Genomic DNA, 12,078 nt, shown 5'->3' with positions numbered 1-12,078 from the left:
ATTGAAGCTTTTTTACAAACAAGAAGCAGGGGATGGTGGAGGTGGTATGTCTTAGGAAAAACCCACTGGGTCAGTTACAGTAACTTGTTTTTATTATGTTTTATAGAAATGTCACGCACTTCCAGCACTCATGTACGGACGTGAGCTGGACCATAAAGAAGCCTAAGAGCTGACAAATCGATGCTTTTGAACTGTGGTGCTGGAGAAGACTCTTGAGAGTCCCTTGGACTAAGGAGCTCCAACCAGTCCATCCTAAAGGAGATCAGTCCTGAGTGTTCATTGGAAGGACTGATGCTGAAGCTGAAACTCCAATATTTTGGCCACCTGATAAGAAGAACTGACTCATTGGAAAAGACCCTGATGCTAGGAAAGATTGCAGGCGGGAGGAGAAGGGGATGACAGAGGATGAAATGGTTGGATGGCATCACTAACTCAGTTGACATGAGTCTGAGCAAGCTCTGGGAGATGGCAAAGACCAGGGAAGCCTGGTGTGCTGCAGTCCATGGGGTCACAAAGAGTGGGATACGACTGAGCGACTGAACAACAAAAGAAGTGTCATTCCATAACAGATGGGAAATGGAATACTGGTCCCTCACTGCAGGCTAGGTGATCTCGGTCACACAGGCTGGACACTTGAGTTCTTCCTAAAAATTGCACAATACCCATGCTGAGCCGAGATCCACCTTGTGAGATGGATTAACTTTAGGACTTTCTTAAAAAGGTGTTTTGAACCATCTCTAGGCGCAAGCTTTTCTGCCCTTTGTTGGTAGACTTTGAGAGTCATGGGAACCAGCCCAGGTCTTTTCAGAGTGGCTCCTGTGCAGCCTGTACAAACTCTGTCCTGATGCTCCCGGCTGGGAAACCGTCCTAGAGACTTCTGGTCAGCTGAGGAAATGATCTGTCGTTGATCCAGGCCCGGGAGAGATGCAGCTTGTGCCAGGAACTGTCAGGAGACGGGCCCTTCCCCCCAGCCCCGCTGGAGTCTGAGTTTAAGTAGCTCTCCGCTTCCAAACAGGTTCCTCCCCAAGTTCGGGTCCACATTAGTTGTCAGCGCCTTAGAATACATTTTCATGAAAATAATGTGAAGCAGTGGAACTAGGGTCCCAGGTAAGCCCATCAAAGCTGATTTAACCCATAACAGAAAGCGTTAAAGAAATGTTTTAGGAAAGCATCGCAGACGTCTCCTAAGCCTGCCAGGGTCTCCTAAGCCTGCTGGGGTCTTCCCATCCTTCTGCTTCACCCCAAACTGCTCTCTGCTTCCACATCTGCTCACCCAGATCGTCCCTCGAGCTGCAGCCAGAGATGCTGCTGCTTCTTTCTTCAGGGTTGGAAACTGTAACTTTTACTTTCATGCTGAGTAATACTTTCATGTGCGTGAAAGTATTGGTTGCTCAGTTGTGTCTGACTCTTTGCGACCGGTGGACTTAGCCCACCAGCCTCCTCTGTCCAGGGGATTCTCCGGGCAAGAACGCTGGAGTGGACTGCCATGCCCTCCTCCGGGGATCTTCCTGACTCTAGGATCAAACCTTCGTCTTCTGCACTGGAGGCAGGTTCTTTTCCACTGAGCCCCCAGAGAAGCCTGATGCTGAGCATATATTTCCCCTAAAATAAAAATTTAAAAAGAGAGGGCTGTAGAAGTTATGTGTACCAAGGCAGCTGGGACTGTGTGGATTCTCTTCTTGTCTTTAGGTTTTGCTCTAGATTTATTTTAAATATGATGCTTCTGAGCTAACTGTGCCTGGCCTTCCTGCCTCGCAACCTTCCTGGGTTCCTCTGGCCAAATGTCCGCCCGGCTGCACCCCGCCCTGGGAACAGGAGGGAGCTTCCTGGGAGGGTGGCCCTCGCCCTCTGTCCCCTTGCCAGATTGTCAGACTCCTCTTCCCTCTGTCTGGCCACCAGGTCTTGGCTTAAGGGAATTTTTCTCAAATAGATGTTCTTGACCCCAGGCCCTCCTCCAGGTAAGAGCCTTCTCTGCCCGAGACTTGCCTTGCTGTGGGCATCCTGCCACCGGGACACCTGCTTTTCTCCTCTCTGTCCTCCCTGCCAGGGCCTCCACCCTCCCTTGTCCCTTCCTTCCGCCCCCTCTCCCTCCCCTCCCTCTCAGAGACTCCGGAGATGGGATCACACTGAGAGGAACTGGGATAAGCCGAATCTTTGCAGAGCAGAGCAGTGAATACGGTCAGGGCATCAGATCAGGTCCCAGCAAAGGCGGGAGGTGGGGCTAGGGACTTCAGTACAAGAAACAGGTAACTTAGAGCATCATCACAACGGTCTTCAGGGCTTTGAGCCCCTCATACAGGCTGAGCAGGACCCTCAGGTAGGACTTAAGCTGCAGCTTCAGCTGGTTTGGGGTGAAGGCTCCACCCCAGCTGTCCGCCAAGGTGCTCTCGGAGGTGCATGGGCAGTGGCCAGAGGCGTCCTTCGGGGGTGCTGGAGGAGTGGGGGGTGTCTGGGTGGGAGGTTGCCCTCTGAGGTCTGGAACTGCACCTGAAACCTCCCGTCCCACTGAGATGAGGGGAGTCCTGGCCCAGCTCCTAGCTCACCTTGCAACCAAGGCCGACACTGGGATGGGTCTGGCAGCCAAGCTGGAGCTTCTTCCCTGGAGGGGGCGGAGCCAGGCACGGACAGCCTGCAGCCCGCCCCCCCGGGGGCCCTTCCACTGGAGACCACCGTGGACAGTCCCCGGAGGCAGCCGTGGGCCTGCTGGGCCTTCTACTTCGTGGTCCAAAATCTCTTCAGTTTTCAGCTTTGAGTTGGAAATCACAAGAGGTTAACAGGCGTTGATGGTAGAGCGGTTAGCAGAGCTGCCTTCCAAAACAAGTAAAAACAGGCTTTTCATTTGGTTGTGGATTTCCATCTTCAAAAAGCACTGCTCCTGCAGTTCAAAGAGCCACGTCATCATTAACTCACTAAGCAAGGCTGACATGCAAATGCTCTACGCGTTCCAGACCTTTATGAAGACACAGAAAGATATTCAGATATGCTCACAAACAGGTATTACAGTAAGAGCGTTTACACAGACATAGAAAACAAACTAACAATTACCAGAGGGGAGAGGGGCTGCTGCTGCTAAGTCACTCCAGTCATGTGCGACTCTGTGCGACCCCATAGAAGGGGAGAGGAAGGAGGGCTAAATTAGGAGTTTGGGATGAGTGAACACACACGACTTTATATGAAGCAGATAAACAGTAAGGACCTACTGCAAAGCACAGGGAACTCTACTCAATATTTTGATACAATCTATAAGGAAAAGAATCTGTATAAATAGATTTATATGCATGTGTAACTGAATTACTTTGCTATACGCCTGAAACGAACGCAACATTGTGAATAAATTATTTTTTAGTTTAAAAAGAGGGTTTATTTGAGTTTTTTATTCAGTCATCTGTATAATTTTTAAAGGTCTTGCTCACGTCTTTGTTAAGTCTGGTGAGAAGAGAAACTTTGCTTCCACAACACAGACAGTCCTGAGAATTTTCAGGGCTGTTTATCGCCTGGGTACGAGATAGTTGGGTTGAGCAGGTTAGGAGGAAAACAGGCCACTTAAACAAAGACACTCGAGTTTGCCGAATCCTTTCCTCTATTGGAACTGGAGCAAAGTCCCAACAATAACTGCAGAGTTAATTTTGCCTCAAATCCCTTTTTCTCAGCAGAGCTCATTACACAAGAGAAGTCTCGAGAGCCCTGGCTGTTTTGCTTTGTCTTTTTTGTTGCAGCGATATTTGCCAAAGGTCCAGGCAGCCATTGTCTGACGCTGAGCCAAACACTCAGGAATCCAGGGGTCGTGGAGGTCTTGCTTCTTGAGGACCATCACCCTGAGACGGAAACCGAGGCCCGGAGGAGCCGGGTCCCTTCCCCAATGTGCAGGCGGAAGTCAGGACAGATTCTCAGACGGAAAAGCAAGAGCTGCGTTGGAAGGTGGGTTCGGCGAGCAGAGGTGGACTCTCACCAAAGCGCGAAAGTAGAAATAAGTGACCGTGCGCTCTCCAAAGTGACATTCGGTCCCGGTTAAGAGGCAAGACCGTTTCAAGGAGAGACGCTCAATGTTGTGACATCTGAGGGCGGCCCCAGAGTCCCCCCAGGTCCGAGGCTTCCAGGGCCACTGTCTGGCACCCACAGGCTCAGGACCCACGCGCCACACGTAGACACAGGCACACAGACAGTCCTGTTTGCCAAACTCGTGGTAATTTCTGTAATTATACACATTATGTATCTTAACCAAATACACAAAGGAGATTTTCGTAATGCCACTTAGGTCTAGATTTAACTTAAACCAGTACTTAGACTCTCTCTCTTAATAAGATACTAAAAGGGAATTTTATGACAACATTATCAGTAGCATTTTGCTGATAATTAGAATAACAATAATAATACCAAGATATTTTTTCAGTAATAATGGTGTTATTAATGAGATTTTTATGAAAGACAGACTTCTTCGGTATAATTATGAAAATTGATCTTTTGCATTTTACTTATTCACTGAAATCAGATAAGTGGCTTAACTACATGTATTATTTCTAATAAATATTCAAAAGAATGCATTTAAACAAGGCTGCTCATTCTATTCTTGCTCATATTCCTTGCATTTAAATAAAAGTGTAATTGCTCTGCTTTTTAAACTGCTAGTTTGGATTAGCTGTCTAACCTGTACAGCGCTGCTGTTTGCTGTTTGCATTTTTAATAGCTTTATTACCATTTGGTGAAGCCTTAATTTCTGACTCCTTGAAGAGTCCTGCCTTTAAGTCAGCACTACAATTTAACCAGCAATGATCTGTCAAGATAAGATAAAGACCCACACCGGATGAGACACGGTATTTCTGTGGGGCTTCCTGTCATTGTTAAAGGCGAGATATCAGTTTGTCAAATGTAACCTCCGAAAGTTTTCTAAACTTTACAGCATAATTTTCAGTTCACTTCATGTTTTTAATCAGCGGCTCCAGAATGCATTATCTCGTTCAGCAGATTAGAACAGCTCTCCTTGAAGACAGACGCTGACGGACATTAGCAGGGGCATACACTGACGTGTGTGTGCGTCTGTGTGTGCGTGTGTGTGTCTGTACACCTGGAAACGCTGCAAGCAGAAGCAGAAGGTCTTTTAGTTTTTCAGCAATAGTGGTGACTTTATTTTCTAAGAATCTGAGACTACACGTGTCTGTTTTATTTTTAAAAATTATGCCACACATGTAAATGGGGACAGAATAGTGTAATGAGCCTTCATGTGCCACCACCCAACTTCAATACTTCAATAATTCATAAGGATTTTGTCTGCCCATCCCACCCTCCCCCTTCCTGTCCTCAGCAAATCCCCAAAGGCATGCTTTTGTGTGTAAATATTCCTCCTATGGATCTTTAAAATTAAAGGAATCATTTTCTAAAAATCATGATTACATAGTCACACCTAAAAATGTAACAATAATTCCTTCAGTTCAGTTCAGTCGCTCAGTCGTGTCCGACTCTTTGCAACCCCATGAATCGCAGCATGCCGGGCCTCCCTGTCCATCACCAACTCCTGGAGTTCACCCAGACTCACGTCCATCGAGTCAGTGATGCCATCCAGCCATCTCATCCTCTGTCATCTCCTTCTCCTCCTGCCCCCAATCCCTCCCAGCATCAGAGTCTTTTCCAGTGAGTCAGCTCTTCGCATCAGGTGGCCAAAGTATTGGAGCTTCAGCTTTAGCATCAGTCCTTCCAATGAACACCCAGGACTGATCTCCTTTAGATTGGACTGGTTAGTATCATGAAATACCTAGACATTGTTGAAATTTTCTACTTGTCTCATTTAATGTCATATATCTGACTTATGGGGCTTCCAATGTGGCTCTAGCGGTAAAGAGCCTGCCTGCCAATGCAGAAGAGATGTGGGTTCAATTCCTGGGTCAGGAAGATCCCCTGGAGGAGAACATGGCAACTCCCTCCAGTGGTCCTGACTGGAGAATCCCACGGACAGAGGAGCCTGGCGGGCTACTGTCCATGGGGCTCACAAAGAGTCGGACATGACTGAGTGACTTAGCACGCACTTATCTGACTTACAGAGATCATAAATAAATATATTTTTTCAGTTTAAAAAAAAAAAGTTTGCTCAAACCAGGATCAGAATGAGGCTCCCCACGTTGTGATGGTTGGCACGAGTCTTCAGTCTCAGTCAGTAGGTCTTGATGCGTTTCTTTTCTCACTATTTATTCATTGAGGAAACAGTCACTGATCTACAGGGTTTCCCAGTTTGAGGATTTCCCCCAGGTGCGTTCCAGAGCTTCCTGTGAGGTGTGCCTGGACCTGGGGCGCAGCGGATCCCGGTGCCCCTGGGGGAGGCACAGCGACTCCCCAGGCGCCTGTTCTACTGTGGGGTCAGGAGACCGGAGAGGCCCGACCGCCTCCATCCTTGCAATGTAGCGGCGGTCGCTGCTCCGTGTCAGGACACAGGCGTACATTCCGGGTTGGCTCATGGCCCTGTTCCCGTCTGACTCTTCACCGCTGGTCCGTAAGCTGGAGCACCTCTGTAAGAAGAGAAATTCCTCATACTGTAGCAGGCTGCCCAGGGTGCGGTTTATATTGGAAACTTGGGATAAATATTCGATACGCTCCCTTCATTTACTAGTTTTCAAAATAATGAATTTTCCATTAGCATCCTCGAGGGTGCCAGGCGATTTTGTTTAGTTTTATGAAGGGCTCGGCTCGTGGATTAAACACGTGTTTTGTTTTGATCCCCTGCAGTTACGATATTCTGAGGATCAAATTGTCTTCTTTGATCAACAGAAGCCTCCTTAATTTGGCTCTCTCACATGACAGGATGTCCTGGGGTCACCTGGTAAACGTCTAGGTCAGGGCGGCTGTTTCTCCACGGAGCTCCAGTGAGACACTGCATTTCAAGAGCACAGCGCGGGCCCTGGACGCACCCATATATACACGTGACCTGCTGTGTCTGGGCTCCCTCCAGTATGCACCATGTCAGTCTTCAATGAAAACCAGTCACGAGGCAACACCCAAAGACTGCCGCCAAAGCACCACGTCCGGGTCCATCTCAGCACTGAGCAGTAACTTCTTCACAGGCGTGAGGCGGACGCTGTGAGCGACGTGGCGCGTCTGCTGCTGTCTCGCTTTGTCCTGCTGCTGTTCAGTCGTCAGTCGTGTCCAGCTCTTTGCGGCCCCTGGACCGCAGCACGCCTGCCTCCCCGTCTGTCCTGCACCACCTCCTGGAGTTATTAAGTCACGGAAATACTCAAGCCTGCGCTCTCCCAGGCGTGTCAGTCGTCAAGGTGTGGTTATAGGGCCCTTACAATCGAAGCGCCAGGATAAGAGCGGAGTGGTGGCAGGTTCAGGCCTCGCAGAGCCTTGTCAAGGTCAGTTCACGGGTCCTCAAGAAGGAGCCTGCTTTCCCTTCAGTGCTGAGAACCTGTCCCACGCCGGCCCCGTTTGGTCAGTGGTGGACATTTCCTCCGAGGTGAGGTCCGCCCAGCGGGGAGCGAGGGCCCGGGGAAGGGCGGCCCCTCTGACCGGGAGCCCGGGCAGGTGCAGCCCCCAGTGGACGGCAGCGAATGTGTCAGACCAGGGGAGACTGAGGCGCCAGAGTGGGGTCCCAGTCTGTCCCTCCGAGCCTGCCGGTCTCGTGACCACGCAGGAGGGGCGCCCTCCCCTCCCCCTGCACGCCACCTGCAGCCCCGACCTGTGCCCCCAGCAACGTCCGGATGCCCCTCACCCACCCCCAGGGGCGTGCTCCGCTCCACCCTCCATGGCAGTCAGCTGCCGCCTCGGGGTTCCATCCACAACCCCCGGCCCAGAACGTTTTCCACATCTACACCTGCCCCTCGGTCCCTGCCGTCTTCTCCCAAACGATGCCCACAGGAACCGAAGTGACCGCTCCCCCTGCAGTCCCCCCTTCTCCCATGTTCTGCTTTTATAAAGGTCATTTGTCATCTGTTGCATTTTTAAAACCATTTGTTGAAATGTAGTCCATTTACAGTGTTGTTTTAACAGACACTTGTGGGCACCAAAGCCCACTGTTGGCGTGTAGGTGCTCCCAGCTTGGGGTCAGCATTTTACCCACCACAGGGGCAGCCCTGAGCAGGTCACCAAAGCACCCAGGCTGGAGGTGTGGAGGCCCCGTCGGTGCTTGAGGGTATGGAGCGGGTCCTGGGGTGGGGCCCCCAGGAGAGGACAGACATGAAGGGGTGACTGAGGGCCTGCACTCCAGCTCAGCGCCGTCACTCACAGGACCCCAGGCGGGCACAGCCCCGCCGGACAGGACTGAGGACCTGGCGTGCTGGCCTCCGACGTGCCCTGGGCCCCAGCCCGTCACTGCGATGTCCCCACTGACCGTGGGAGGCTGCAATGACCACAGCGTTACTTATGGTTTGTTCTGTGCTCCTTCTGGGTGGGACGGCGGGCAACCACTCAGTTCTGAGTCCGGCGAGGAAGGCCGTCAGGAGGCTCCCACCGCCCGCTGTGCAGGCCAGGGCCGGGCGGTTTGAGGAGAGGCCAGTCTGCTGGCTCCGGGGCCGGCGGAGTGGAGACTGCGCCTTACGTCTGTGCCGCGTGTGAGGCAGGAGCCGGGCCAGGCCCTTCAGGTCCCGCAGAAGCAGAGGTTCTCAGGTGACCACGCCCTGCAGGCCCACACGCCAGGAGCCACAGGCCAGCTCGTGGACTGGGGGCAGACCTCCAGCTGTGGAGGGGGAGGGCGGTGGCTTGTGCAAAGAGCACGCCAGCCCGCGATTTTCACGCGTGCTGAGAAACGCCACCACTGCGGCAGGAGAGGCTCAGCACCTCATCAGGGCACCCACTGAACAGGACGCCCGGCCACGTCCAGGAAGACCAGCCTTTTCCCTCTAGGGTGAGGCTGTTTCCTGCCCCTTTTTTCCCTACTTCCTCTCTGTGCCGGTGGGGTTAAGGCAGGCCCAGGGTGACCCCAGGGAGTGTGATGGGCGTGGTGGGGATGGATGTGAGCCCCGAGCGTGCAGGTGTGGCTGGATCCAGGCACACAGCACCAACACGCCTTCACAGGACGCCCAGCAAGCCCGGCACTGGCGTGGGGTGCAGGGAAGGGTCACAGCAACAGCTCTTACTATCTTTAAGTCACACGGCGAGAAGATAAACATTAGCAAGGCCTTCAATGCAGTCCACGGCGGTGTATGGATCAGAAGCCAGAACTCCAGCCAGCCTGTGGATTGGCCAAGATTCTCTGAGCTCCCCCCACCAGCATAACCATCACAGGTTCAGGGGAACAAGACCTGGATTGTTGTAAAACTCAACACAATGAACTTGACAGGCAGCCAGATTTCTGTTTTCAGCCAGGTTCAGGTTACGGTAATCTCATTATTATGCTTGAAAGGGGACTAGTAACGGCGTCTCAGGTGGCACGCGGGCTCTGCCCGACTTCCCTTGATTACCTGGCCCAGCGAGGCTCAGTTTTCAACCACTTCTCCCACAGAAGCAATCATCCGATCGCCCATAAGGCTCTCCCTGCCGTCAGCGGTTCTGACGGGTCAAGCATCGAATTAACCCTTTAGCCCTGATCCCCCCACGAAAATACCACCCTTACTAAAAACCAATTTACTTTTCAACCGCTGTCAGAGGGGCGACGGGCCTGTGCGCGGGCCGCCCGGCTCTCCCCCTCCGCGGCAGCCCTGGTTAGGCGTGTCCGTGTTCCTTCCACCAACACAGGCGCGGCAGCACCGGTGTCTTGGCAGAGCCGTTCTGTCCCGGTCGCACTCATCATCTAGAGGAGAACGGCGCCAAACACTTGTGGGTATTTCACACTCTGTTCAAACACAGTGAAGCCTGACAAAGGCTGGTGGGCTATTAATGGCACTTTATGGAAAAACACTTCTACTGGAAAACGACTCAGCAGGCAAGAAGATTTCCTGAGGTTCGTGGTTTTGCGGTGTTTGTGGTTTTGGCTGCAGCCCTGCCACACTCTATCTGAGCTTCATGTACACACTGCTGCGCTTAAAACAGAAAACCAACAGGGACCAGCTGAAGAGCCCAGGGAGCTCTGCTCGATGTCGTGTGGCAGCCTGGATGGGAGGGGGTTTAGGGGAGAGTGGATACATGTGTGTGGATGGCTGAGTCCCTTCACTGTCCACCTGAAGCTGCCAGACGCTGTCTGTTAGTCGGCGATGCCCCAGTACAGAATACAAAGTTTCTTTAAAAAAAAAAGAAAAGGTCTGACCTGAAAGCTAAATCGACAGACACGGGCCTGGGGAGATGGACCACAGCGCTCTTCACAGCCTAGGGTGCACAGCCGCCTGGACACACCTGTGACTGGGGGCTGTCTAACTTGACACCCACCGACAAGCATTCAGCAGCCAGAGCTTTTGCCTCCGTATCTCGTGCAGGAGCTCTGGTGTGGGCACGTCTGCTCGCCCCAGTATTGTCAGCTTTCTGGGAAAGTGCGGGCTCCTCACCAGTGGCACCAAGCATCAGCGACCTCCCTTTGCTGCCGCAGCTGAAGCCAGGGCGGTGTCCACCAGAGTCCCAGGAGGCGCCCAGCGGGAGCCCAGGTTGGCACCTGCTCGCCACAGAGCACAGAGGGCTCCACCTGGCTCAGGGCTGCATGGGTGATCTTGCACTTGACTCAAGGTCGCCTTCCGCTTATCCCAAAGCTGGCGGAAGAGGCTGGCCAGCAGACACAGTTCTGTGTTGCCCCAGACGTTTGGGGTCTCAGCAGTCAAGGCCAGAGATGTCCTCTAACTCTGGGGAGCCCAGAACAGGTTAACGACCTTCCTGACCCCAATCGGGTGCCCTGGACTATCTGCCCAGGAGCTCAGAACCCGCTATTCGGGGCGTCCTGCCACCCCGACAGGGCGAGGCTGAGCTTTCAGACCCTTGCCTCACCTGAAGCCAGGGCAGTGTCCCCGCTTCCCATGCCTGCACCAAAGGCTGGCGCTCTCCAGGAGCCAGGGGTGCCCACAGGGAGCTCAGACTGCGGCCACCCCAGGGCAGTGCTGCTTCTGCACGTGAACCTCGTATCTTTATCATCTCTGCATCTGCCCTAGGAAACCATAGCAAGCCACCTGTGCCAGCTAAGAGTCGCCTTGAGCAGACTGAAACAGAACAATCCTGTTCGTGAACAATCTAACGCTGGAGCCGTGGACTGAGCTATGCCCCATGCCCGACTCAAATGCTGAACCGAAGCCCTAACTCCCAGCAGGACAGGGCTTGGAGATGGGCCTCCAGGAGATAATCAGGTTTGGATGAGGGGCAGGCCTTCACGATGGGATCAAGACGGGACCCAGGATCTGTCTCCCTCTCTCTCCCACGTGAGGACAGATTCATCTGTGAATAAGGAAGCAGGCCCTCGCAGGCACCCAAACCTTGGACTTGCCAGCCTCCAGAGCACGAACCCCTGCTGTTTAAGCCCCCAGGCTACGGGACCTTGTCAGGTCAGCCCAGGACCGCTGACACCCCTGGCGACAGGCAGCTGGACAAGAGGACCCACCCTGACCTTCCTCTTTATAAGACCCGGCACCTTTACACGGACACAGAAAGAGAAAAAAGCGTGTCTGTTTTCAGACAGTTTAACTGTCTTGTGTACAGATCAGCTTGAACGTGAGGAGACAGAGGGTATCAGCCTGAGTTGTTGTTGCAGCGTATTTTCGGCATGGAATATTAATATGAAGTATGAAGTGGGTGAGCTTATGCCAGGATGAGATTATTAATACGAACAATGCTCCACAGCTGCCTGGCGCTTTTATCCGAGGTTTACAAAACCAAGCCCGCAGGAGACAAATATTCACGACTCCCACCTGCACGCTGAAGGGAGGATGAACTCAGCTCCAGAGACAGGAGAAAGGCGGCAGCAGCTGGGCAAGGTCGTGCGTCAAGGTCACGGGAGAGCTGGGAATGGCCGTGGAGCGCCTGCCTCGAGGCCTGCCGTGCTGTCCTGGGCAAGACGCTCGAGGGCACTTAGCCGTCAGGAGTCAAGGCCTCCGGGGCAGCCCTGAGCACCCTGCTTCCACAGTTCCTCCGAATGCTTCCAGATTCCAGAATGTTTTCCTTCTGGGCAGCAGTCACCTCCGTGTCCCCCCACTGGGGGACGGCAGGGGCAAGACTGAAGGGGAACCACATGCCGAGCGCCGTGGCCTC

The sequence above is a fragment of the Bos mutus genome, chromosome 12 (genome assembly GCF_027580195.1).
Source record: "Bos mutus isolate GX-2022 chromosome 12, NWIPB_WYAK_1.1, whole genome shotgun sequence".
In the NCBI taxonomy this organism is placed as follows: Eukaryota; Metazoa; Chordata; class Mammalia; order Artiodactyla; family Bovidae; genus Bos; species Bos mutus.
Note: the sequence above shows the minus strand (reverse complement) of the source record.